At 37.8% G+C, this 24,016-nt stretch overlaps 1 protein-coding gene across 1 annotated transcript in view; it reads right to left on the bottom strand.

The window, feature by feature from the left end:
- Positions 1 to 426: 426 nt before the first annotated feature.
- Positions 427 to 24,016, bottom strand: part of LOC126977309 (uncharacterized) — a 341,105-nt gene continuing 317,515 nt past the window's right edge. Inside the window, exon 7 of the mRNA XM_050826084.1 lies at positions 427 to 594. The gene's annotated coding sequence lies outside the window, so the exon portion shown is untranslated. The remainder of the gene's footprint in view (positions 595 to 24,016) is intronic.

The following is a 24,016-nucleotide window of genomic DNA, read 5'->3' as shown; positions in this document are numbered from 1 at the left end:
TTATTTTAAAATATAACGGTTTTTCAACTTTGTGTCGTGTTTGTAAAATAATATAAAACACAATAATTTATGAGTGGTATTTTTGCTTGTTTCGATAGCTTTCAGATACACTGAAATTATCCTAACTATAAGCATTCTTTTGCTACACGTAAAATAATACTTGTTGATACATGTTTAAGGCGAAGAGTAAGCACAAAACACGCAAACATGGTGTTTTAAGACAAGTTTTGTGGTGAAAGTATAGCATTTCGAGCTATGAACACTACTTAATCCTGTTACACATATCCTTAAGTCTTATTTGTAGGTTGCTAATGCTTGCTGTTGGTTATAGTTAACACTACCGAGCCTTTTTGAACTACCACTTTTCTTTGAAGTTAAACAAGATTTTTGGCATGGCGTGACGCATTTTTTGGTACTTCTCTCAGAAAAGTTACTCTTATAGCTTGTAGTTTTTTGTGTAGGTTCATTTATTCAGATTAGTAGTGAATAACGAGGATTGTAAGCATATAAACTGTTTTCCACCCAAGAATTTTGAAAATATTGGCTTTGTTACATAGATGGCGGGCCGGCAGCCGTGAACTAATATCGCTCAAGGTCGTTGGCATTTAGTGTCGCACAGTTCAACAGTTCGTATGGTCGTTCCTGTCCGCTACTAACTAAAACTGTTCAAATGGTTCCTTAATTTTATAGTTGTTAATTACAACAATATTGAATTATTATATTTTGTTAACAGGATGTTGTTGACGGAATGCGGTCCAACATGTCGGGCTGGAGATAGGTGCAGGAACCGTGCGTTCGAGAAGCGACAGTACCCGAGGATAGAGCCGCAACGCACTCGTCACAGGGGCTGGGGTCTGTACACCCGGCAGGATATCAAGGCAGGTCGGTGATGTTACGGGAACTTGACACATACAGATAGACATTAACGGAGCGTTCGAGAAGCGACAGTACCCGAGGATAGAGCCGCAACGCACTCGTCACAGGGGCTGGGGTCTGTACACCCGGCAGGATATCAAGGCAGGTTGGTGATGTTACGGGAACTTGACACATACAGATAGACATTAACGGAGCGTTCGAGAAGCGACAGTACCCGAGGATAGAGCCGCAACGCACTCGTCACAGGGGCTGGGGTCTGTACACCCGGCAGGATATCAAGGCAGGTTGGTGATGTTACGGGAACTTGACACATACAGATAGACATTAACGGAGCGTTCGAGAAGCGACAGTACCCGAGGATAGAGCCGCAACGCACTCGTCACAGGGGCTGGGGTCTGTACACCCGGCAGGATATCAAGGCAGGTTGGTGATGTTACGGGAACTTGACACATACAGATAGACATTAACGGAGCGTTCGAGAAGCGACAGTACCCGAGGATAGAGCCGCAACGCACTCGTCACAGGGGCTGGGGTCTGTACACCCGGCAGGATATCAAGGCAGGTTGGTGATGTTACGGGAACTTGACACATACAGATAGACATTAACGGAGCGTTCGAGAAGCGACAGTACCCGAGGATAGAGCCGCAACGCACTCGTCACAGGGGCTGGGGTCTGTACACCCGGCAGGATATCAAGGCAGGTTGGTGATGTTACGGGAACTTGACACATACAGATAGACATTAACGGAGCGTTCGAGAAGCGACAGTACCCGAGGATAGAGCCGCAACGCACTCGTCACAGGGGCTGGGGTCTGTACACCCGGCAGGATATCAAGGCAGGTTGGTGATGTTACGGGAACTTGACACATACAGATAGACATTAACGGAGCGTTCGAGAAGCGACAGTACCCGAGGATAGAGCCGCAACGCACTCGTCACAGGGGCTGGGGTCTGTACACCCGGCAGGATATCAAGGCAGGTTGGTGATGTTACGGAAACTTGACACATACAGATAGACATTAACGGAGCGTTCGAGAAGCGACAGTACCCGAGGATAGAGCCGCAACGCACTCGTCACAGGGGCTGGGGTCTGTACACCCGGCAGGATATCAAGGCAGGTTGGTGATGTTACGGGAACTTGACACATACAGATAGACATTAACGGAGCGTTCGAGAAGCGACAGTACCCGAGGATAGAGCCGCAACGCACTCGTCACAGGGGCTGGGGTCTGTACACCCGGCAGGATATCAAGGCAGGTTGGTGATGTTACGGGAACTTGACACATACAGATAGACATTAACGGAGCGTTCGAGAAGCGACAGTACCCGAGGATAGAGCCGCAACGCACTCGTCACAGGGGCTGGGGTCTGTACACCCGGCAGGATATCAAGGCAGGTTGGTGATGTTACGGGAACTTGACACATACAGATAGACATTAACGGAGCGTTCGAGAAGCGACAGTACCCGAGGATAGAGCCGCAACGCACTCGTCACAGGGGCTGGGGTCTGTACACCCGGCAGGATATCAAGGCAGGTTGGTGATGTTACGGGAACTTGACACATACAGATAGACATTAACGGAGCGTTCGAGAAGCGACAGTACCCGAGGATAGAGCCGCAACGCACTCGTCACAGGGGCTGGGGTCTGTACACCCGGCAGGATATCAAGGCAGGTTGGTGATGTTACGGGAACTTGACACATACAGATAGACATTAACGGAGCGTTCGAGAAGCGACAGTACCCGAGGATAGAGCCGCAACGCACTCGTCACAGGGGCTGGGGTCTGTACACCCGGCAGGATATCAAGGCAGGTTGGTGATGTTACGGGAACTTGACACATACAGATAGACATTAACGGAGCGTTCGAGAAGCGACAGTACCCGAGGATAGAGCCGCAACGCACTCGTCACAGGGGCTGGGGTCTGTACACCCGGCAGGATATCAAGGCAGGTTGGTGATGTTACGGGAACTTGACACATACAGATAGACATTAACGGAGCGTTCGAGAAGCGACAGTACCCGAGGATAGAGCCGCAACGCACTCGTCACAGGGGCTGGGGTCTGTACACCCGGCAGGATATCAAGGCAGGTTGGTGATGTTACGGGAACTTGACACATACAGATAGACATTAACGGAGCGTTCGAGAAGCGACAGTACCCGAGGATAGAGCCGCAACGCACTCGTCACAGGGGCTGGGGTCTGTACACCCGGCAGGATATCAAGGCAGGTTGGTGATGTTACGGGAACTTGACACATACAGATAGACATTAACGGAGCGTTCGAGAAGCGACAGTACCCGAGGATAGAGCCGCAACGCACTCGTCACAGGGGCTGGGGTCTGTACACCCGGCAGGATATCAAGGCAGGTTGGTGATGTTACGGGAACTTGACACATACAGATAGACATTAACGGAGCGTTCGAGAAGCGACAGTACCCGAGGATAGAGCCGCAACGCACTCGTCACAGGGGCTGGGGTCTGTACACCCGGCAGGATATCAAGGCAGGTTGGTGATGTTACGGGAACTTGACACATACAGATAGACATTAACGGAGCGTTCGAGAAGCGACAGTACCCGAGGATAGAGCCGCAACGCACTCGTCACAGGGGCTGGGGTCTGTACACCCGGCAGGATATCAAGGCAGGTTGGTGATGTTACGGGAACTTGACACATACAGATAGATAACAGATTGTTCTACAGGCGCAATTACGAAAATGGACACATTTTTTGTTATGCTGCAGCGAGTACTTGGCCCGCATAGCATGTTTTATTAGACGGGTGGGGGTGGGCGTCATCAATAGAGCACGGCAATACTTCAAGCCGGCCCACATTCTAGCGCTCTACAAAGCGCAGGTCCGGCCACACATGGAGTATTGCTGTCATCTCTGGTCTGGCGCACCCCAGTATCAGCTCGATCCATTTGACCGCGTGCAACGCAGAGCAGTTCGAATTGTCGGGGACCCACCCAGTGTTCTGTCAACGGCTGGATCACTTGGTGTTGTGTAGAGACTGATTGCGCTTCACTGTGTGTATTATATCGCATTTATCACAGGGAGTGTTCCAAAGAGCTGTTTCACCTGATTCCTTCCGCCAAATTCCACCTTCGAACGACACGCTACAAAGTGTTTCCGGGACGATACTACATGGGTACACCTTCCTTCAAGGCCGGCAACATTCCTGTGATTCCTCTGGTGATGCAAGAGAGTGTGGGTGATCACTTAAGTGATTTAAAGGTGTTAACACCAGATGACCGGTACGCTCGTTTGCCCTCCTTTTCTATAAAAAAGACGGATGTTTTTTATGCATAAATCGAAGAGAAACATCTTTAACCGTTTAGTATTGAATTTTTCATCTGCCATTGTTTGACATTGTTGAAAAGGGCCTATTGATAGTACAAAATAATGGAATGCGGCTTTAGTACACCCGATCCCTAAGCCAGGTGTAAACTCGGATCCGTCTAGCTTCCGCCCCATAACTATTACCTCCATTATCTCTTAAAGTTATAGAGTCGATTATTTACCGTCAGCTCTTGGGATACCTACCTTCTAACACCGGCCGATTCAACATCTTATCTCAAACAGTCTTTTTTTTCTTTTTTTTTTTTTAAATTCTTATCTTGATCTTACCAGTCGGATTTGAATAGTTATTGTTGTATGACGGATTCATTAGAGCATAGTGTAGGCTATATATGTGTATTGATTTAAGTAAAGTATGTCGAAAAAAATCGGTGTCCTTCCGCCGCGACCCGCTCTCGCCTCTCGCCTCCTCACGACTCCAAAAATTACAATAATCGTAACTAGAATTAGATTGTATAAAAATACGCATATATTTTTATACTTTTTAGTGCATTATTATATTGTTTTTCAGTCCGTTGTTTTTTTGTTAAAAAAATTTTTAAATGTTTGTTTTTTAGTGAATTTGAAGTACACTAACTATGTGTAGATATACTAAATTTTTCAATGCAGCAATGAACGTAAGCGCTTTGCAATTTTCAACCTTCAAAAAAAGCGCGTACACCTTCCTTAAAGGCCGGCAACGCTCCTGTGATTCCTCTGGTGTTGCAAGAGAGTATGGGCGGCAGTGATCACTTAACAACAGGTGACCCGTTCGCTCGTTTGTCCTCCTATTCCATAAAAAAAAAATTGATTACACACAGTTAGAAATTCTGCCACAGATCGCACCCTTACTGTAAGTCGTTAAGGAGTCCCATTGATCATCATATTCGACTACGACAATAACTTGACCATAACTATATTATGGTAGATGACTTAAATATCCGTATAGCATAAAAAAGATTCGGCCGAGTATTGTTAATTTGCTCCTAAGAATTGAAGAGTTCCGTTACTTTGTCATGGATTCTGATTACAGAACCTAACCAAACTCTCACCAAACTATCGTTGAAGTATATCCTTTCCAATAAAAAAAGAATCATCGAAATCGGTTGACGCTAAATTGAGTTATTCTTAAATTTATCATCCACTTTGCTATACATACGTAATTACGTATGTATAGCAAGTTTTCTCATTGATGTCACTGTCAGATCCATAAAATGGGACCGGACCGCACGGGAAGTAGCAGCTTTCAAATAAAAAAAGAATTATCAAAATCGGTTCACTCAGTCGAAAGTTTTGAGGTAACAAACATAAAAAAATACCGACGAATTGGGAACCTCCTCCTTTTTTTAAATCGGTTAAAAAGACTGCGCCCGAACTGTTTTATCGCGTGCACTACCGTGTGTATCACACACTTACATAATATTCTATAAAAATAATTTGATCCTTTGTTCATCTGACCAAAGTCCATTTTTTATCTGATTTTTACATATAAGCAACAATAGGTATTTTATGACGAAAATTTATTACATGTAGGCTTGAACACGAGGGGCACAACTTGTACATTATTTATTACTTACGGCCGTTCCCAATATTCAGTCTATCTCCGGTTGTGGCCTTCTTGAGATAAAAATCGTAACTATCGTTGACTTTTCTGTCCCAATAAACTTATCGACGGTAACTCACCTTATCCGTACACGCTGTCTATCAATGGGGCGACGTATAGCTTACCACCGATAGAAGTTTGTATGGAAATTGCATTTCACGCGTCCCAATATAAGGCGATAAGAATGACTTATCGGGTATATTGGGACAGCTTCAGATTATTGACAGCTAATTACTGACAGTAGAAGATAATAATTTATCTCTATCTGTAGATAGTATATTGGGAACGGCCTTTCTAGTATTCATATTAATTACTCACCCTATCAGGAGATCTGTATAGAGTTTTATCGTTCCAGGCCAATTCGTCATAGAATATGTCGGTGAGCTGATAGATGAAGAAGAGTTCCAGAGACGGATGAAGTGGAAACACGAGGTCCGCGATGAAAACTACTACTTCCTGACTCTCGATAAAGATAGGATGATTGATGCTGGCCCTAAAGGGAATCTAGCCAGGTATGTGAGAATAATATGCTGAAATTGGGATTTCCTGAGGGCTACATAATAAATTACATTCTGTGTTGATCATATTTATTTATTTATTTATTTAGGCTAACCAACAAGATGCCAGTGGGAGGCTCCTTTGCACAGGATGCCGGCTAGATTATGGGTACCACAACGGCGCCTATTACTGCCGAGGTGTAGAAATGTATAAACATTATTGTGTTTCGGTCTAAAGGGCGCCGTAGCTACTGAAATTACTGGACAAATTTTTGGGTTTTCCAAGAATCCTGAGCGGCACTAAATTGTAATGAGCAGGGTGTATCAATTACCATCAGCTGAACATCTTGAACGTCTTGTTATCATTTTAACACAAATTGAATTTGAAAACAAAATTTATGAACGATGCGCCTCTCTTTTTACTTTTGTCTTGCTTTTTCGTTTCATTGACTTTCAAATTGCAACGATCCTAAAGAAATTTTCACTTCAAAAAACTAAATTGAAAACATGTATTGTTTATTGCATTGCATTATTATAATGCACTTGGCATTATAATAATATTAAGAAAAACTGATAATATTTTAAATATTTGATATAATTTAACGATATCTATAACAGGTTCATGAATCACTCTTGCGAGCCAAACTGCGAGACACAGAAGTGGACGGTACTGGGTGACGTCAGGGTTGGACTATTCGCGCTCTACGACATCCCCGCGGTGAGTAGCGGCATCTCACTACTTAACTATACAATATATCTATATATATATATATAATGAAAATGGTCATTGTTTGAGGCTCATTCATGCCTAAACCACTGATCGTATAATAATAATAAAGTTATTTATTCCATAACCCTTATCTTACAATCAAATATTAGTAATTTAAAGTGTCCAAATTATTTTTAATCTTATCTAATTTTATTATGGACCCCATTTTGTGTATAGGCCTCCCCCCAACTTTTTCCATTTTTCCCTATCCTAGCCCTGGTCGATCAGTTCCTCCCCACCGCCTGCACGATGTCATCTGCCCATTAGTTATAATTAAAACCACAGATCGTATCGACATGAAACTACCACCATTCGATGCGAAATTTATCCTAGATGGTTTATGGCTACTTATTTTTTTTATTGTATTTGTAATAAAGTGAATAAAATTTAATTTATTTCCTTTTAAAATTCGCCCAGCGAAGCGGGCGGGAACGGCTAGTATATATGTAATAGATGATAATACCGCGAAGCAGTAATGTGTAAACATTACTGTGTTTCGGTCTGAAGGGCGCCGTAGCTAGTGAAATTATTGGGCAAATGAGACTTAACACTTAACGCCTCAAGGGTGTATCAATAACCATCAATTGAACGTCCTGCTCGTCTAGTTCTCGTTAGTAAGTTTAATGCTTCCATTCTCATTTTCTCCTACAAAATGTTATGAATTTATGTGTCTGTCTCTTTTTCGTCTCGCTTTTTCGTTTCATCTACTTTCAAATCACAAGGATGCTAAAGATTTCACTTTAAAAAACTAAAATGTACACATAAACGCAGTGCGCATAAGTCAATGGTCGGTTAGTAGTGCATTATCTTATATATATAAAATCTCGTGTCGGGGTGTTTGTTACCAAACTCCTCCTCCTCCTCCTCCTACGGCTTAACCGATTTGTATGAAATTTTGGGTGAATATCGGGCAGGTCTGAGAATCGGCCAACATCTACCCCGTAAATGATAACCGCCCACCGCATAATTTATTATTTTGTTTATTTGACAAATTTTTATATTTTTATTTTATTATGATTCATGAAAAAATACATACAACTTAAAATTTTCACCCGTGTACGATCAACATCTATTTTTGTGTAGCGATTTTTTGTTATTCTGTTGCATCCACAGATCCGCAAAAGGGCTGCGAGATGGCATTCGAATATAATAACTATCGTAGTACGATAAATATTATGTACGATATATTTGGTAGGTCTGAGAATCGGTCGTCATCTACTTTTTAATACTCCAAAAATTTTAATTATTGACTTTTTTGAAATACTTTATATGGCAATACAACATTTCGTGTTTTATGTTTAAAGTCGCGAATCTAGAATTACAATATCATTGTGATGACGCCCAATAATAAATAGAGTAGAGATAAGTCCATTGATCTGTTCAGCGAGAATATAACAAAATTAAAACACTCAATTCTGCAGCGGTAGATGTCACATAGATATTAAGGTTGTGGATATTTTTTTATTCTTGTATTTTTACTTCTTATATACCCATATAAATTTAACTTAACATTATTTAGCCTTTACTTATTATATAAATTTTATCTTTTTTTATTACTTGTATTTATTTATGTAGGTACACGCTGTAACTAATGTAATTATATGTATCCTTAGCACATAAGACTTGATTACTGTTAATGTATCACATGTGATTCGATTGGTAGTTCATAAATAAATAAATTGAGGTACTTTTCCTTTTATTTATGGAGGGTAGAGTGTGTATATGAAAAAGGGTACGTCAAAATTAGGGTGGCGCCACAGTAGCATCCGTCAAACGAGTGTTGTAATGTTATACTGAATTTCATAACAACACTCCTATGTTTTTTTTCGATCCTTTCATGCGCAAAGAGTTTCAACCGACAGCCACATTCTTATTGCTCGATGCGTGGTATGTATTAAAAAATAAAATTTTGGTTTACGAGCCTTACCACAACGTCACGCGCCGACGTTCCTTATTTACTTATTACTTATTAGTTCATACTTAGTTTATTTGTATATAATCAGTAATGGATGTTATTAGGTTACTACTAGGACTGGCTGTTAATGTTAGCAGCAAGCTGTTTCAGAATATTTAAGATGATTCATATTCTGGGTGTAGATAAAGTCTTGCATGCAACTGTTGATAATTAGGTATTAAAACACTCGTGTGATATTATTATTATAAACCCACATTCGTGTTTTAATACCCCTTATTACACAACAGTTGCGTAATAGTTGTTTATGTTTATATGTATGAAACTCTGCGCAAAAAAAAACAAAGGAGTGTTGTTATGAAATTCAGTACAACATTACAACACTCGTTTGGATGATGTCATGGTTATTAAGACATTGGGTGTTTTAATTTTGGCAATAAGCTAACTGTTTCTGAATCTTTAATAGAGGATTTAAAGCATGGGTGTTGAAACTAATACACTATAGACTATAAAATAATTATTCTGTTAATCTGTTACAGAATTCTGAACTGACATTTAATTACAACCTGGAGTGTGCTGGTATAGAAAAGAAGAAGTGTATGTGTGGTGCGAGCCGGTGCTCAGGGTTCATGGGCGCAAAACCGAAGGTGATTATGATTTTTTTTATATAAAACAAAGTCATATTTTATACTCAAAAGGGGTTATTAAATATTTCTACAGTATCACCGATTCATAAAGCTATATTTGTAGAGAATAATCAAAGATGTACCCACTGAAGCTTTTAAATCCTACTTACTAGCAGTAATTCAAATTCAAATATTTTTATTCAAAATAGGATGTGACATCACTTATTGAAAGTCAAAAAACAACCACCCATTCCAAAATGAATGCCTCAGGCCTGAGAAGAACCGGCGCAATAAACTCAGCGGGTTTTTGTTTTTCATCAGAAAATATGTTGTACAATTAATGTAACATTTACAAAGTAACATTGTACAATTAAACTTATTATTTAATAGTATCATTAAGAAAGTAATTTATGTTATAGTAACCTTTACCACACAAACGTTTTTTAACAATTCTTTTGAATAACGTAATACTTTTGTTTCGATCATTTTCTGGGATCCTGTTGTAAATGCATACACAACGCCCCACAAGACTTACTAACTCGACTTAGCCGAGTAGTAGGCATCATCAGTTTATGTCTGTTCCTGGTATTATTATACATTATGGTTATGACAGTTTCTGGCAAATTCACTTATGTGCCTATGAACATACATTACATTATCAAGAATATATTGAGAAGCAACAGTCAAGATGTTAATTTCTTTGAATTTATATCATTATAAAGTATAGAACAGTATGATACCAATTAATCGGTGCAGATAATAATCAATAGTAGAACAGTTCTGTTCTGTACGTAATAAATGAAATACTGATTTTTGTAGATTTGTCAATAATATTTCATAACATCAAGAATTATTTCGTATAATATGCTCCCTTTTGTTAAAATGCAATTGTTTCACAGCAGAACTGTCAAACCGTGCGTCATTATAATTCTCTCATAGAAAATATGTCCATACAAAATAAATATTGGAAATTAAAATAATTATGGGTCCCAAATCGAAATAAAAACTATACTATCTTTCAAGTTGGACTAAACTGCACTCCATGAAGTAATCCATATTAAAATCCGTTCATTAGTTTAAGGAGTTCAATGGAAACAAACATCAGGACACTGAATTTATATATATTACGATATTTTTTGCTTTACCTATACTACTTACTATATTATATAGCTTTTGTGGTTCTAATCTATTAATGATAAAACGATGGAATTACCTACCTACCCTTTTTGTTGTTGAATTCATTCGTAATATTAATGTTGACATTTTAGTCATTATGACATAAGTGTGACTCCTTTGGTGTTGTAAGATAGCATGGCGGCGGTGATCACCTATAGTCAAAGTCAAGTCAAAGTCAAAATATCTTTATTCATTGAAATCATATTTGATCATTTTGAATCGTCAATTTAAGGTTTCTTATAATAATAAGAGCTACATAATGTAGTTTGTTGTTTGTTCTATCTATATATATAGGTGAGCTGCATCACATAAAAAATACAAACTATCAGTTAGTAAAACAATTCAAGTCTTTGACTGAAAATTTATATTTTTCACAGGACGAACCTAAAAAGGCGAAAGTAGTGAAGCGGCCAAACAAAAAGAGAAAAGCAATTGAAGATTCTCCATCAACAAGCAAGCCGAAGCCAAAGCCGAGGAACAAACCCAAGAACCGCGATCTAACTGATATAGAAAAAGATCTTTTAATAATTCAAAGTGCCACAAACGGAATGTCCAGTGATTCAGAGTGTAGTGTTCGTTTGAACAGTGTTGATAGTGTTAACAGTTTGAAACGGAAACATGACCAGTGCAACGATGAAGATCAAGAGGCCAAGCGGTCGAAGCTAACCCTCCCAAATGAAGTGAAGTGACATTTAATAGTAGGATTGTGATTGTATGTATTGTATTGGTTAGGCTCTATGCCTATAAAGCTATTCCCAGTTTTAATTATTGGCATTTCAATATTACTGCCAAATCGAACACAAAAAATTATTAGCTATATTTAATTGATTATTATATTCGTATCATTGAAAAAAATCGGATATTATCATGTTAAATATTTTATTTTGAAAATAATTATGACTTAGTACCTGTAAAAGTTGACATTTGTTATAAATCATATTGAAAAGTTTATGTATCATATTTGGAATTATTATATTTTCTTGTCTCTATTATAGTTCGTGGTTCCTTTAAGTTTTGAGTCCTCTGTTTTCTTTTAACAATAACTTTATGATGGGCTTGTGTTTTGTTTTAAGTGCAGTGTGGTGATGTTATGTGGTCCCCAGTACATATTCTATGTTCTTGTTTCTTTAGAATTGTCACTATTTGGGCCTAGTACATGTAGGCCATTGTATTCTCATAAAAAATAGAGGAGAGTTATATGTTGTTTATAGTTAGTTATATGGTTATAACTTAAATTTTAAAACTACTGACACAAAAGTTGAGATCTATAGAGCATGCTTAGACATTGCTTAGACTTTACTTGCGTAGAACTTAGTGAGTATGATATAATGTGAACTTTTCCTTTTGCATTGGGCTGTCTTAGCATAACCTCACCATAATTACAGCTGTCAAATGACTATACAAACGATATCAAAGATTACGCTAAGCTTACACTGAGCTAAGTTTTACATAAGTAAATTCTAAGTATGCTCTATTGATGTCAACCTAAGTCTTAATTTTACAACTACCTTCCTTATGGTAATTAGTATGTAAGCCACCTTTTAATATTTGAACCTCACATAACTAATGGACGACTCCTTTCGGACTATGCCTGTCTGAGTGTTGTATAATTTTAACATAAATTAGACAGCAGTGCCTATTTTTTATTTGTTTACATCAAATGAAACAAAGGTAACTCTCCAACGAAATAGTATACACTTCATTATATTGGTATATAATGTCATTAATGTTTTAGATTGTCACATTATGTATTTTGTTAACCTGAATCTGTGACAATTATTGATGGCTATCACTCAAAGTTTGTTAGAAAAATCCTCATCCAATGGACTCCTGTGAACACCAGTTCACCAAAACTAGGTTATTAGATGCCCATAACGGTACAGAGCCTTATCTGTGGTTCCGTCGACAACATTTACTTGTTCATTTGTAAGTTCTTATAATAAGTATTTCTAATGTATCACTACTTATAATATTCTTTTACATTTATAAACTGTAGACCAATAGTGTGTAATTTAGATCTAAAACCTTAATATTAAGTTTTTATTGACAAAATTGTTTAGATCCATTTATGGAGAAACAAAATATAATAAGCAACAAAATTCTGGTGTCATTATATCATTGAAATATAATTATTGTGCCGTAAAATAGTTGCAGTGAAAAAGACACTATTACGGTGTTATTCGTTATTACTCAATAAGATTTTTTTTTGTATTTTGTAGTTACTATTTTGACATAAAGGGGAAAGTATTTGACAAAATTACGGTTGATTTCGTTTGATACGAAAGATTTATAGAGATAAATTCAGTCGGCTTGAATTATGATGAACTCTAAACAAACATTGTATTTGCTCCGGTTTAACTTCGGTCACATATTTTCCGTTATGTCAAATCAGTTTCCGGTGTGTATTAATCGTTGTTTTATCAATTAAATTTTGAATATTGACATGATTATGGAATATATACATTTGTACATAAAATTGTCTAAGTCAGCAGGCTGGATGAATAAATGCATATAGAAATAGATGAAGGTTTATTTTTGTCTTAGTTTTGTTTTGGCTTTAAATAATCTACGAAGTAGCAATCAGCGTATTAACACGCTGCAAAATTTATTATAAGCCCTGCACATTGGAAGAGGGGCGTAATTAATTGGCCTTGTCACATTGTCATCCCCATGAAGTCAATCAAAAAGTATAAGCAATATTACCAGTGGGAGGCTCCTTTGGAAAGAATGCCGGCAGATTATGGGTACAACGGCGCCTATTTCTGCCGTGAAGCAGTAATGTGTAAGCATAACTGTTTCGGTCTGAAGAGCGCCGTTAGCTAGTGAAATTACTGGGCAAATGAGACTTAACATCTTATGTCTCCAGGTGACGAGAGAGTTGTAATGCCACTCCGATTTTTTAGGTTTTTCAAGAATCCTGAGCGGCACTACATTGTAATGGGCAGGGTGTATCAATTACAGGTCAACGTCCTGCTCGTCTCGTTCTTTATTATCATAAAAAAAGCTATCTCCGTTTTTTACAAGATTATAGCTGTCATCTGTCAATCTATCAATGACTGAATATTTCATTCAATCGAGTGAATCGCTTTTAGTTAATAAGATAAAGTGATGAAAAAAATTAATAATAATTTTTCTTCATTTTAACCCAGTGTAAAATGATAAACGTAAGCACTGAACCATTCCTGAACTCTGCATTCAAGTCGCGCGTTATCTGGTGGTACTTTCGATCGGTGACTGGTCTGCAAATGACGTAACTATGACGTCATCAACATGGCGCCCTGTCCTATTCTCAAGCTTTCTTAGTATGAGCCTAATACTAAGAAACAATGTGATGCAATAACTTTCAACAATACTGTGATGATCATTTATCTTTTCAAAATTGATTCTTGAAATTATTTTCAACAACGAAATTGACATCAACTCATCACTACCACTGCTTAAATGAATGGCGCTCTGGGAGGGACAAAATTCCCAAGAAACTCCCAGTAAGAGAGATTGGGTGACTCGTCCAGTCGTTCGTCGCTTATTATTCCAATAAAGTCCAAATTGTCGGTAGATTTCATGGCTAATAAGCTTTAAACATGAATATTATGTTTCCTGTATGTATTTATATGTGAGAGGCCAAACGGCCAAGAGGCTCACGTGTTGAGGCACCTACCCATGGACATCCGATCCGACACCTTGAGCGATATGAGTTCACGGCTCCTATGTGACAAAGTCAATATTTTCAAAATTCTTGCGTCGAAAATGTAACATTTTAACAGGCGCAAATAGTTAATTACTTACAATCCTCATTATTGATTACCAATCTGAATAAATGTACCTACACAAAAAAGTAAAAGCTATAAGAACAACTTTTATGAGAGTAGTATACTAAACAAATGCATCATTCCGAGAAAAAACTTGTTTAACTGCAAAAAAAGCTGGTATTTCATAATAGCTCTGGAGTATATATTTAAACCAACAGCAAGCATTAGCAACCTACAAGTAAGACTTAAGGGTATGTGTAACAGGATAAAGTGTTCATAGCTCTAAATGCTATATTTTCACCACCAAACTTGTCTAAAAACACCTTGTTTGCGTGTTTTCTGCTTACCCTTCGCCTTAAAGGTCCCAAAGTCGTATCCGTTCGGAGAAACTGCAGCTCGTAATTGTTACACAATTCCTGTGCGAGGCAAGAGATATCAGACGTCACAGTCAACTCTTTAGAGCAGTGCCCCGTGATATTTGCGGTAGAAGATGCAGAGAGAACCCACATCTGTCCGCAACGCCAAAGAATCATGCCGATCGGAGTTGACTTGATCATCGATGTTAGGACTCCCTCTTTGTATGCTGCCAAATGGAAGTAGTTGGTACTGAGGGGCGCCCACCCAGAAGTGAGCACACACTACCATTTGAGGCCATATTTGCGCCTCATATAAAGAGGCGGTGGCTTGAAGTGAAGGACTTTCTTACCTTAACGCGACCACCAATCTATTTATAGGCCTATATGGCCTTCTCATCCAAGTAGATTGACTGGACAAAAATACATACGCCTACAATTCACAATAATCTTGAGCATGTGTATCTATTACAAATAAAAATATATTTAGGGGTTGATAAGCTTACATCCAAGGATCTATCATGCCTACAAATACCTACACGAGCGTTCGTTTTTAGATTCACATGCCCGCTGAAGTGGAAAAATCAAGACTAGTACTGGTTATCCTTGCTATGTTGGAGTTTCATCACCTTCTCATCCTCCTCATTGCAAGTCTCTTAGCACATTCAGTGTTTAAATGGAGTATATCCAGCTCTTTATGTATTTAGCTACGTAGCTACGTAGCTACGACCATGAATTTAGCCTATAAGGGTACGTACCCTTATAGGCTAAATTCATGGTCGTATTTGGTACGTTCGGACCATCGCATGGTCCGGCGTCGTACTTGGTACGGACCGGACGGTAATAGCTAATAATATTTTTGTGCGACGCACAATGCGACATACCATTGAATATGGTCCACTTCCAGATCGCGTCGGGTGGTTCGGCAGTACCAAATCCGATCATGTGCTTAGTCTATTAGTAATGGCCTCACACTCCACAATGATGTGTTAAGGTCTTCTGTCTGCTCAGGCAGGATTCACTGAGACCAATCTACACAAAAAAATAGTGAATCATAAAATATATTCCAATAGTATATTTATAAATTTCCTAATAATTCTTTCGTAGGTACATTGGATAAATTTCTACTAGGAACATCATAAACAAACACCAAAAGTATAAAAAGAAGACAATCTTGTAGAATAGATTTAGTTTCTCATTTCCGAGCACGGCAGCGAAGCGGTATCGTCTTTCTATGAGGATGTCGGAAAGCCACCACAACTGTAAAAGTGAAATATAAATAAAGAACTACCAATTAGGTAGAATAATAGTCGTAATAAATCCTCGTTCCACTTATCTAAGTTTACCTTTAAACAAGCGACAGGAATCTGTTATTTTATTATCATGTTGAATCGATTACAAATTAAGTTATTTGTTAGGTTTATATATCTAAAACTCTACCCAGGATATCCACTTCTATACTATACTTTTTGTTCTTGGCATGCTTGGGTATGATAATCTAGAAACTAGGAAGCACGTACTCACAGGTTTTATTTTTATGGAAAATTTTGCGTGGTCTGTGATCTGTGGGTACAGGATGGACGCGCTACAAGCCGAAGGCGACAGCAGCTGCCCGTGAGTCAGCGAGCGAGAAACAATCTTATGCGAGACACGCCTTTTACAGCCTTTCTCTCAGCTTTACGAAATTTAAACGAACTTTCACATTGGATTGACTTGTTTGCTCACTCACTGAACGAGTTTAAAATTAGGGTAGTTGGTGTATGTTCTAGTAATAGTAATTATCTAGTATATTAGGTATAGATTGTTCGTAGTAGCTCTAAGATTTATGTTGATATGTTGATATTAATTTAAAAGGATAGGGACTTTATTGGTTAAATAAATAAATAAATTATTAAGCAGGATTTTTTCAGGTGCCGCATCGATGATTACATTTTAGAGCAAACCATAGAATCTTTTCTTATATTTTAGGATTTTTTTTCTATTATTGTGGTTCTTATTCTCAATATGTATACATCCTCAAAAATTTGTTTATTTATTGAAAACTAGTAAAGAGCAAGTCTACCCCGCACAGTCAAACGGTCCCGTTTTCATCGTACAAGATATAACTTTGTAATTTATTTTATTTGTTACTAGCTGCCCAGCAAACGTTGTTTTGCCATATAAATTATTTTTAGAGTTAAACCGTTTCTTGGACATTGCAACATTACTTTATTTTTCCAAAATAAACGTAGCCTAAGTTACTCCTTATTACATCAGCTACCTGCCAGTAAAAGTCTCGTCAAAACCAGTCCAGCCATTTCAGAGATTAGCCGGAACAAACTCACAAAAATTGTAAAAAAAGTTTTTTTTTGTGTATGTACCGTATATATATTCATTCATACATACATGTAGTAAAAAACGGTTATTTCAATATTACAAACTTACACTCCAATTTTATTTATATGTATAGATACCTACACTGACTCTTAGATTAACTTACTTTGAGACACTTACGATTCCTAATACGGCACAAACTACTGAACACCATTTCAAATTTGATTGAAATAAATACACCCCGTTGTCATGGTTTTGCAGAAAACTTTTTAACATTTGTAATGGTTTTTGGCTAAAAATTACAACACCACAAATAACACGACTCAGCTTCGCCACATTATACGACATAGGTAATTATGACAACTGTTATCAATGACATAGCAGTCAAATTCAGAAAAACGCGAGGTTTTCAATGTCCGAATTGGTTGAACTAAACTGACGGAGTGCACTCGGACAATTCCAAAGACGAAGTAAATACTACGTAACTTATTACTCTTAAGGCAGTCCCACTGCCTAAGCAAAAATTGATATTTAGTTTAGTATGAAACGTGCAGTGAGATTTGACATAAATTAGAAATAGTAATTACAATAGGGCGACGAAGTATAATCCGGCTTAGTTTGAAAGCGAACAGTTGTTTAAAACGTAGTGGATTTCGGCTATCTTCGTTTTTTACAAGATTATAGCCGCCATCTGTCAATCTTTTAATGACTGCACGTTTCATACAATCGAGTGAATCGCTTTTTTCTTAGAGAGTTTCGCTAGGCTGGACAATTCCTAGTAGGTATTCTACTAGTTAGGTCTAAACTGCAGTGGTTCCCAACCTTTTCTTAGCCATAGACTACTCGAATTCTTCATGTTAGCAGGGACCATGATGATACAAGAAAAATAAACTGAATCAATGCGAAAATAAACTTTAATCAAAAACTAGAATTTACCATGTTTATTTTTTTTTGAAAAATCAAATCAATTTTAAATCAATGTTATTTTTTAGCCTGCGTCTTCTGAACAAGTTCAGAAATCTGTGGACTGCTAAACTTGCTCAAAGCCACTTGCAAATCATCGCCTACTTTCAATCGTTTCCTTGTTTTGTTTTTAATTGCTAACAAAGCAGAAAACCCTTGCTCTCACAAATAGGTAGGTAGTAGAAAAAAAATACATTAGGTAGCGCAGGGCGATTTCACGAATTTTGGTGTAAGAAATTTCTTTTTTACACCAAAACTTCGCAAGTACATTCAAATGCATCCGTACAGTTCCTATCATTTTGAAACGCTATGAGTTATTGTTGGATTCTGTTACTTCACCAGCATCCATAGTAAAAGGGCTGCGAATTAGTTTTCGATCAACTTTAGCATCTGTATTGGAATATTCTGGGAACTAACGATTTAATTATGACTCTTAATGTGTTCTTATATTTTTTTTTCATGTTTGCGACATACTTTAAATCCTCCATAAGCACTTTTAATGTCGCAAACGTTGAATAATTGTTCTCCCCAATTTTGCCTAACCATAACTGAAGTTTATAAATAAAGGAGCAAAGCTTATCTTGAAATCAAAATACAATTGCGACGTCTTCTGTTTGTTCCCGGAACCTTGTAATTGTAAGTTAAATTTATTTAAGTGTGTGAAAATATCAACAAGATAAGCCAAATTCATCTGAAATGTTCGATCAGAAAATGAATGAGTTGCTAAATCCTTGTCAGTCAGCTAGAAAAATCTCAACCTCTGCTCATACAATCTTCTCAACATAATATTACCCTTCGATAACCGCCTACCATCTGTGTGAAAGAGAAGCGCCTCATAGTCTCCATTTCAGTGCACAATTTTGTTTTTTTAATATTTAAGGCACTGTTTTTGATAACATTTACCTCTTTTAAGGCGATTTGCATTGTATTTTTAATGCATCCAGGAAGAGTTTTCGAAGCTAACGCCTGACGGTGTATGATATAATTCGTGGTTGTTGCCTTAGGATTCTTCTGTTTTACTAACGTCGCCAGACCGGCGTGTGATCCCAACATTACTGAAGCGCTAATAGTAAAATCAAAATAGAATAGTCAGTAGTAGTCTGCCAGTAGGTACTGATGAACTTCTTTGTTAGTAAGTAGGTTCAGCTAACTAAAAAGAATCACTGATACCGTCAAGCTTCACAAATATAAGAGTAGTAGAACAACGTCTGACCGGCTCAAGCGCCAACACAATGACAATGTACATTACATTCCTATATTCCCTTCGTCTGGCGGCCCGGCGCCTAGCCCCACCGGCACTCTCGCCATTCACAACATGCAGCGTGCACTATTGTATCGCCCGTGAAATTTGAAATCGTTTCGCGATGCGCGGTCCATATTCTGACTCCTGTGGACCACTGCTGGTCCACGAACCACTGGTACTCAGAAGACGGTAATACGGATCTATTGACTTGGAGGCGGTTCTATCTATTCTAGGAGTGACTGAGCCATACTTTTGTGAAAATCGGTACAAGTGTATGAAGATACCATTCTTGAGAAGGTAGTAAAGCCCCTTAACAACACCATGTTCAATAAACAAGAATGGTCCTTCCAGCAAGACTCAGCGCCGGGTCATAAAGCTCGGTCTACGCAGTCTTGGTATAAAACGAACGTTTCGGACTTTAACAGAGCTGAAGACTGGCCGTACTAGTCCGGATCCGCTGCATAGTGATTTATAGTTAGTTTTAGAGAGTACTTACGGCTTGCTCTACGCCCCATGATTATTTGGAAACCCTAAAAGAAGTGAACAATTTTCCCATGGAAAGAGTGCAAGTGCGTGTTCTATTGATCAACAACGTTATTGCAGCCAATGGAGACTTCGAAGAAACTTATATTTTAAATTGTCTTACATTTATATATTAAAGTAACACACTGTAAATGTAATAAATGTTGCAGACAGGGCCTACAGATTTTATCTAGTAGTGGGTATATCTCGACAGTCTCCTTATTTCCGTCAGTCAAAAATACAGAACAAAGGTAGCTTGACTTCTCCGATTTTAATTTTAGCGCAATATTTGTAATGCCGTCCTGCTTATTTCATTTCAACTGAATTGGATTTACAATTACCTTTCCCTCGCCCCAAGTAACAAAGATTTATAAATGTAATATTTGCTATTTGAATATATAAAAGAATTCTGTGATTGAGAGTTATGTTGGATTATTTGATAATCTTCATTTATCACAAAATTCTATTATGATAAATTTCTGTGAAAACAACTGACTTAACTAACAATATTATGTTGGAATTTATTGCTATTAACAATAATTGTATCATACCTATTGCAACGTCCGATTAATGACAGCTGGCAGGTAGCGAAACGTCCGATGACGCGATTAAGATTATCCGACGGCGAGCGCGAGATTCATCATTATTAAAAGCGATATAATTACATAACGACTCCACCTATGGCTATATAAAAAATACATTCACGTAGTTAAAAGTATAGAAAATCAACGTGTAAAATCATAAATTATGTTTTTGAACCCAAGTTATATATAAATAAAAGGTAAAGCTCGAGATTATAGGTAGAAATGTGATAACATATTCATTATATTAAGTTTTTATGTAAAATATTAGCGCACACATTAATAAAACTTGATTATTATTGAAATAGACTATATAACCTATTTTTTGATATTAATATGTCATTACTTCGACTTACGGGATTGTTGCATTAAACTAAAATAAAGCACCCATTCTTAGTATATACCTACAATTTATCTGCGGAATGCACAAGTAAAACGTGAAATACTTGGTTGTCTCAATACATCCAGATTGTTGAATATTATAAACATTATATTTATGATATTTTGTCCCTATTACAAGCAATGATTTACTGTTAATTAATTGGATTACAATAAAAATTTGATATTTAAACCAAATCGATAAAGTAGTATCGATCATACTGTTATAACTTGTCGATTTAATGTCGTAAGAAGAATTTTATATGTAATTTGTAGATAAAATCGGAAACTAGATATCATGAGGATTAATTTCATATATAAAACAAATATAATACGTAATTAAAATATTACACTTACATGATAAACAAAACAATAACAAAACACTTGACACTACAAAAATAAACAAATGACAATTCCCCCCGCAAAGCGATTTTCAATTAATTATTTCTTTTAATTTTTGCTCGGATACTTGATATTTAAAGATAAGCCTATTACAATTACTTACCATAGAGTCTTAAAAATCGTATTTGACAAGCTAATTCACTCATACTACAGATTATAACACAAAATAAATACGCAAGTCGACTGGGCCACTCTGGTTGCCTGGACGTTTGACTGTCTAAAGAAAAAAGCCGCTCTAGTTGCCCGGACGTTTCAGTAGGTATCTAAATTAATTATTGCTTAAATATTTCAATTTGGACACTTTATAAAATTGAAGAAGACAATAGGTTACATTCTAATACTTCACCGAGGCCTCCCCCAAAGATCTCCACGAAGATCGATCCTGTGCTGCCCCCATCCAACATACTCTGTGCCCTGTGCTTCCCCGGGGCGTAAAAAGAATAGGGTAGTTGCCAGGTCCAAGGGTGTCGTAAGAGGCGACTACGGGCTTATTGGAAGTGGGAGAGTCACGCTACCGTCTTTTGACGTCAGCACAATCGGGCCAGACTCGTCCGGCTTACTTACAGCCATTTACTTACGGCGCAGCCGGCCTTGTGTTTCCTTACGAAGACGCTCGACGCAGATATCTCGACCTAGCGATACGTCATATTTAACGTACCCCGGGTACAAAATTGAGCACGATTTTTTGCCTCATGCCGGGGTATGTGTGTACGTTAGGGAGGATATCTGCTGTCGCCGTCTCGACAATTTTGAGGGTAGGGACCTGTCTACTCTCTGGCTCCGCGTCCGCATCTATGCGTGTGTTTACAAGTCCCATAGTGGTAACGTAGAAACCGATCATATCATGGGCTGCGTTCAAGCGGCAATTGACGACGTGCTTGCACAGATCCCCTCCGCTGAATTCGTAGTCTTGGGTGATTTCAACGGGCACAATGCCCAATGGCTTGGATCACGTACCCATGACAATGTTCTATAAAAAAATTCAGGTTGGACTACGGGAGTGCCGGCAGAAGTCAAAAATTGATCATTAACGTTGAGCAATTTTGAATATTGTGGAATGATCAGGGAATAATTTTGTACAAATGCTTTATTTATCAGAATAAAAGTACGTAATAGCATTTATGTGGTAAAATAAAATATTAATTTATTGTGCTATCGTACAAAAATGACCATTTATCTTACATAAGAAATTTAACACTTCAAAACTATTACAATAATTATTTTCAAGTAAGTTTATCTCTCAGTTAAATCAACTTTCATCCATTATAAACTGTCAAAATACTTCATGGGTGAGATTCGAAGCCTCGACGTCGCGGCTTCGCAACCACAATGATTCAACCACTGGTCCAATGACCGTATGATCATTAAGTTGAAATAGCCAAACTATAATTAGTTAGAACTATAAATCTTTCATCCATAATTTCAACGACTGCCTTACGAATTTTCGATCAGGCCACGTCTCCTAACGCGAGTTTAACATTTTATACCCATCCCAAGACAAGTGCTCAACGCTGCTTAAAAGTTTTCACTTCAAAAAGAACCATATCCGTGAATATTATAAATAAAGCATGTTTGATATTTAAACACATCGTATTTCTGGCCGCAGAGCTTGTCTGCCTAATTGTCTAATGTAGTTGACGCTAACAGAATTATCGGAGAATCGATCGATGCCTCGGGCTGACAAATTGTGTACAGCTTTAATATATCACAATATTAAACATCGTTATTGGATATATTAAAAGCTTTTCAAAGGTAGGATTATTATTATTTTAAAGCAACATCGGTGACTATATGAAAACAGCGAAATTAAAAATTGAAATATAAGAGTCTTTTATTACAAAAACAAATACGCAATAAATAATTCATAAGTTGTATAAAAATAATATTTTTTTTATGAAAATAAGGGATGAGACGAGCCAGAAGTTCAGCTGGTGGTAATTGATACGCCCTCTCCATTACAATGCAGTGTCGCTCAGGATTCTTGAAAGACCCCAAAATTCTGAGCGGCACTACAGCTGCGCTCGTCACCTTGAGACAAAAGTTGTTAAGTCTTATTTGCCCAGTAATTTCCTTAGCTACGGCGCAGACCGAAACACAGTAATGCTTACATGTTACTGCTTCACGGCAGAAATAGGCACCGTTGTGGTACCCATAAGTGGTAAATTATATTTAGGTATAATACAATATCATCGGATTATAGAAACACCCTGGATTTTAACATTTACGTTTCATTTGTGTTTACATAGTGTTTATGTCAGACCTGGGCCCTTACCCAAAAACAACTAAGTAAGTTAAAAGTTTGCCAAAACTCAATAGAACGAAGTGTAGTCGGGGTAAAGCGCCAAGACAAATTGCGATTGGATCATATCAAAGGAAAAACTAAGTTCAAAAGCATAGAGAAAACAATACGCACTTTGAAATGGAGATGGGTAGGCCACTTTATGAGGGATGAAACACCAAAATGGACTAGATCAATAACTGAATGGTACCCCAGAGGAGATAAGAGGAATAGAGGAAGACAGTTCATACGATGGGAGAATGAACTGAAACAGATAGGAGGACCACTATGGAATAGAATAACAAGGAACCGGAACGAATGGAAGACCTTGGAGGAGGCCTTTGTCGAAGGACAAACAGTTAACAGAAAGAGGACACAGTCTGTTTAAAAGTTACTACTAATAATTAGGTTAATAATATAGTTATGTAAGATAAATT

Source organism: Leptidea sinapis, chromosome 44 (genome assembly GCF_905404315.1).
Source record: "Leptidea sinapis chromosome 44, ilLepSina1.1, whole genome shotgun sequence".
Classification (NCBI taxonomy): domain Eukaryota; kingdom Metazoa; phylum Arthropoda; class Insecta; order Lepidoptera; family Pieridae; genus Leptidea; species Leptidea sinapis.
The sequence above is the reverse complement of the archived record's forward strand: the minus strand, read 5'-3'. Positions and strand labels throughout refer to the sequence as shown.